This window comes from Physeter macrocephalus, chromosome 5 (genome assembly GCF_002837175.3).
Source record: "Physeter macrocephalus isolate SW-GA chromosome 5, ASM283717v5, whole genome shotgun sequence".
In the NCBI taxonomy this organism is placed as follows: domain Eukaryota; kingdom Metazoa; phylum Chordata; class Mammalia; order Artiodactyla; family Physeteridae; genus Physeter; species Physeter macrocephalus.
The window spans coordinates 1,642,505-1,648,226 of record NC_041218.1 but is presented as its reverse complement, the minus strand read 5'-3'; the positions used below and the strand labels follow the sequence as shown (position 1 = coordinate 1,648,226).

At 46.3% G+C, this 5,722-nt stretch overlaps 1 long non-coding RNA gene across 3 annotated transcripts in view; it reads left to right on the top strand.

The window, feature by feature from the left end:
- The window catches only part of LOC102992564 (uncharacterized), a 7,532-nt gene extending 4,514 nt beyond the window's left edge, over positions 1–3,018 (top strand). The window contains exons 4-5 of one of the 3 annotated variants that reach the window (XR_008617298.1): positions 14–2,212; positions 2,659–3,018. This is a non-coding gene — a long non-coding RNA (uncharacterized lncRNA). Of the gene's footprint in view, positions 1–13; positions 2,380–2,658 lie in introns of those variants that run through there. The other 2 variants (XR_008617297.1, XR_003679668.2) reach the window with 2 other exon arrangements.
- Positions 3,019–5,722: the final 2,704 nt, after the last annotated feature.

Here is a 5,722-nt window from a genome sequence, read left to right as displayed (position 1 = left end):
GCCCCCCCCCCAGCTTCCCATCTCTCTTAGACTCAAACCCTAACCTCTCACGGAGACCTGCAGGGACCCCGGACCCTGCCCTGCCCACCTCCTCAGCCTCCTACCACAGCCCCACTGCCTGTGCCCTTCTGTCCGCTTGGCCCAGAATGCGCTTCCCCTGGGTCACAACTGCCCCCTTGTCACTTACACCGCAGCATGAATGTTATCAACGCGGAGAGGCCATCGGAGACCAACCCAGGTGCTTGCTCAGTTCACCTTGTTTTATTTTCCTCAAAACAGGACCACTCAAATTATTTCTGTATGGGTTTGTTTTCTGTCCAGTCTAATTTGTCTGGTTCACTATTTTCCAACACCAAGCACAGTGCCTGGCAAGTATTAGGAGCTCAGTAAATCTTTCTTAGATAAAGAACTAAATGTGTGAAAGAGAGAGAGAGAGAGAGGGTGGTGGGAACTAGCTTTTCTAGAATAACCAGTACATTCCAGGGGTCTCACGTGCATTATGTAATTTAACCGTCACAATAACTCTGTGAAGTAGGTATTGTCGGCTCCATTTCACCATTGATGACACTGAGGAGAGGGTAAGCGACCTCACCTAGTTCACGTAGTCCACATTCGAACCCAGATCCACCTGACTCACTAACTCCTGTCCTTTCCACAGTACTGTTGCCCCTTGCCACGCAATAAAACCACAACCTGGCTTCATCGTGGGTGACACAGAGGAAAACTCCCACGTCCCTCTGTTGGACATTCTGCCCTAACCACTCACCTCCCCTTCCCCCAAAATTATCCTGCCCTCATTTGTGTGCCTGAGTATGTGCTCAAGCACACTGGTAAGTACAGGCTCCCCCTGCCCCTGGGTCTGCAGGAGTGGTGTAGTGGTCAGGGCTCTCCAGAGGAAGAGGGCAATGGGGGATACAGAGAGACAGACACAAAAGATAGGTAGACAGACAGACAGACAGGCAGACACAATATGGTTTCTAATTCCATTCTCTAATAAAGAGCCAAGGCTCCTTGGGAGGTGGCTGATTCTAGGGCTGGGGCAAGAAATTTACAAGATGAGCCTGGAGCATCTTGTTGTGCCAGAAAATAGGAAAGTGATCAAGGGAATTCCCCTGCGGTCCAGTGGTTGGGACTCAGCGCTCTCACTGCCAGGGCCCAGGGTTTGATCCCTGGTCAGGGAACTAAGATCCCACAAGTCTCACGGTGCTGCAAAAAAAAAAAAAAAAAAAAAAAAGTGATCAAAAACCAAAATGATGAAGGTATAGGGGTATGACAGGGGGACACAGGCGCCAACCTGAACGAGTTCCCAATGGCCAAAGCAAAAATAATGGGAACATCAAAATAAATAGCAAAGTATTGGGTTAGAATTAAAGTATAGAGTAAATATTCATGAGTCAATACTGATATAAACAAATATTAATTTAGGTAAATTCTCCCCCACAAAAAAGTGGAGCTTACCTCCACACCCCTGAGTGTCGCTAGACTTAGTGACCTGCACCCAAAGAACAGACAAGAGAAAGAAAAGTAAAGTAACTGTGGTGGAGAAACCTGGGGGTCAGTGTGAGTGCCGTCAGAGGCGAGTCACGTTGACAGCGTGCACCTTTGATGTGGGGTGATGAGAACGGCCCTTCACCCATGAGGCCTTTCTCCCAAAACGCACACCCTCAGTCCAACCATGAGGAAAATGTCAGACAGACTCACATTGAACGGCATTCTACAGAATACCAGACCAGTACTCCCCAAAGTCGTCAAGGTCATCAAAAACAAGGGGAGTCTGGGAAATTATCGCGGGCCTTAGAGGAGGCTAAGTATAATAATGTGTCAACATTAGTTCATTGGTTGTGATAAATGTACCGTAAGTAAGAGGAAGACAGCGAGGGAGCCTGGGTACGGAGAACACAGGAACTCTTACTCTCTTTGCAACTTTTCTGTAAATCAAAAATTTAAAGTTTAGTCTTTAAAAAGGAAGAGAAAGAATACCAGGTACTTTGCAAAATCTCCAGGAGGACCAGAGAGCCAGACTTGAAGGAAAGATGCCCCAGTCAAGAGCTGGTCCCTTGAAGACACCAGTGCACCATTTCTGAGTGTAGACACACAGCCCATCCATGGCTTATCTGACGCTGGTCACTTCTAAGACTTCTCCTATCTGGACCCTGGATGTGGCTAATTGGCAGAGCCTGGGTCATGAGCACCCACCTGAGCTGCAAAGGAAGTGAGTGCTATTTTCCACCTCTTGCATGGGGTAGACTCCCTGCTTCATAGGATGGGGGATTCCCTTGACGTAGGAAGGGGCTTCAAATATTGTTCAATCAAAAGAAATTATACGGTCCAAATACAAAGTTCTCTGATGACCCAGCATAATACAAGCATAAAATCTACACTCTAAAGAAACAAATGGGCTTTAGAATTTTGGTCAGTGATGTGCCGGAGACCCCAGGCACTGGCTTGTGAAAGCAAGTTGTTAATTTTTAGGAATTTTGCAAAGCCAGTTGTTAAACACAACACTATTTAAAACTAAATTACATAAACTTACACTTAATTAAACTATATTTTTTAAAGGTAAAAACTACTGAAAATCCATCATGTCTAATTATTTTATTATACTTTCCTTGAGTCTACTTACGTGTCCTTTACAACAATGTGCTGCTCCTTGTTCAGTGACCTCACACTGGTAGCTGAGATCGGCCGTGCTGGGAGCATTTACACCATGGAAATCAGCAAATGCTGCAAATCAGGGCCCTTTCCCTCCCCCTTGTAGAGCTGGTTATTAGATACAGCATACCAGTGGAGCCAGCAAAGATTTTAGAAAGAGCCTAAAATGAAGATTTTCCTTATTATGGGCTGAAGTCAAACAACAGATGATCAGAGTTGGCATCCTTTCATGGAAACTGAGCGAGACTCTGGCCTGCTGGAGGTCATCCCAAGTGTCTGGAGAGCTGGACCAAGGGGGCTCCTGAAGGGGAAACAGGATTTTTCTCAAGAAAACAATTCTAAATCTGTGAAAGTAAATCAAAGTTTAGAAACATCCTTTACTCCGTGCTAATGAAACACTGGCAGTTTGTATATTTGTTGGTGTTTTAAAGGGGCAGAAAAAAGCCATTATTCCCTAATGCAGGAGGGATAGCATGCATGGGTCCAGGTTCAGGGAGGGGATAGAGGTGCTGGTCTGTGTCTGTTCATTTCCTGGGGCCACCATAACAGAGTACCCCAGACTGGACAGCTTAAGCAACAGAAATTTATCTTCTCACAATTCTGGAGGCTGGAAGTCTGAGATCAAAGTGTGGACAGGGTCATTGCTCCTGAGGCCTGTCTCCTTGACACGCAGATGGCTGTCTTCTCCCCATGTCCTCATACAGCCGTCCCTCTATGTGTGTCTGTGTCCTGATCTCCTCTTCTTATAAGGACACTGGTCACATTGGATCAGGGCCCACCCATGACCTCATTTAACTTAATCACCTCTTTAAAGACCCATCGCCAAATGCAGTAACATTCTGAAATACTGGGGATTAGCAGTTCAACATGTGAAGTTAGGGGGACACAGCTCTGCACAGGGAGCATGTGGAAGTCTATTCCAATTGCACTCTTCTCTCAGGGAAATAAACAGCAAGGTCAGCCGCCAGAGGGAAGAGTGCGGAGTAGTGTTTGAGGTCCTGGGAGAGAAAAGGTGGGGTCGTACAGGAGTGGGTGGGGGAAACACGTGTGACCTCTAAGCAGCACTAGGCTCCAGTCAAAGCCCAGGCACCAGGCCTCTGCTTCTGACCACGGACGCTGCTCCGTGATCCCTGGCCCAGCTCAGCAGCGTGGTGCCTTGGAGGCTTGGCCTGACCTCTTGTGAACATCCTCAGATGAACTGAGAGTTTGGTAATTAGATGGGAGGGTGGTTAGGAATGTGGTCTCCAATCTCGGAGTCCTGGGTTAGAATGTCAGCTTCACCACGTCTAGGTTTCAGGACCATGGACAGGTCACTTACCTGCTGTGCCTTTTCCCTCATCTGTAAATGGAAATAAAGATGCTTGCCTGATATGGTTATTCTAATTAAATGACACATCCATAAAGTGCAAGGACACAGTAAAAGTTAGTTTTCATCATCACACCATTATTTGAAAAGCCAGAATCTAAGCATGGCTTGTGTGACATTTACACATTGGGTTATATATCAATGTTTATGAAATACAAGTTTCTAAGAAATTCATAGCAAACTTGTAACTTTTACACAGGAGATTAAAGACTGAAAGAATGCTTTAAATGCATGAAAGGAGCTTTAATTTGCCAAGAAATTGTGTGGCTGTAGTATCCATAGGAGTTGAGACTTGCAAGGAGGAATCAGAGGAAAGGGATGTGGACCTGTAATTAGCTAGGGGGAAATTACAGGGAAACATGGGAATTTAAATCCACAGCTAAAAATAGCAGCAGCATCCTCCACTTCCTCTTCAGCCTTTGGTGTCAGTTTCTGATTTTAACAAGATTTCATCTTAGGTTAATTGTGTGAATTTCACCATCCCTGGCTAACTCTCCTTGAAGTATAAATAAAGAGATGATCAAGCGTCTGCTACTAGAAGAAAAGAGAGAAGAGGTATGAATAATTCCTGTGTATTGAGGATTTGGCCTTCTTCACCCAGTGTGCTGTTGGCTTAGTTTAGTGTGTACCCTCGGGCCCCCTACCCTGTACACAATAACCATCTGACAGCCACGGGAAAGATGGACCCCAGGAATTCCAAGATAAGAGACTTGCACAGACATCTTTAAAGTTCCCTCCCCCGCCCAGGCAGTGTAGACACAAAAACACCTTATCTCTGACTGAGAGGAAGCAACGTTTCCCACCCAGGACCCCGCTGAATGCCAGGAAGTGAAGCAGGAAGAACACGTGGCCGCTTGTGGCAGGCGATCCAGGAAGGAGAGGGGGCGCACAGAGGCCCAAGGAGAGGACAGGATGCATCCGCGGGCGCACGGCAGACTCCGCCTTGTTATGAAAGCCTAATGGCCTGAGCAACTCCAGCCCCATTAAACGTCTGCCGGCCGAGGACAGGAGCAGGCCTCAGCGTGCGGTTCTGGCTGTAAAGGTCCTGCGCCGGCCTTGGCACAGGTCATGGCGAGGAAGCTGCCTGGTTGGGGGATGTTCCGACTGGACAACCGGTTCATAAACTGCCCGAGGAGAGGGCACTGAGAGCTTTGGGAAATGGATGCTGAACTTTCAGCACTTTCTACACTAGCTTTTAAATTGCACCTTCTAAAGAGGAAAAAGATGGAAACATGAGGAAGCCACACTTAGGAAGGCAGTCCTTCTCCACTGGCCCTCAGGTCCTTCTCTGGGTGCACCCAGTGGGGTAAAGGTTTCTAGCCATTCCTCCAGTTTTTTCTACTCATAAATGTGTTTTTTAATTACACAGTTGAGATCTATTTTGCTACTTGATATTTTTATTTAACAGTGTATCTTGGCTATCTTACATGTACAGATCTATTCCATTCTTCTCACCACTTAGTCATCCATTGATTAACTAGTCCTTATTGCATGTATTTAACCAGTCGCATGTGGCTAGACATTCAGATTGTTCAGTTTTTTTTTGTTTTGTATTCCTATGTAAATGATGTTGTGCATAGATCCTTGTACATATTTATTTGCATACGTGTACAAGTCTTGGAGGCCATCACCCACCTCCCACTTGGGAGTTTCCAGATAAGGTCAAAGCAGCCCAGATGCTTTTGGAAAAGGCTACTTCATGCC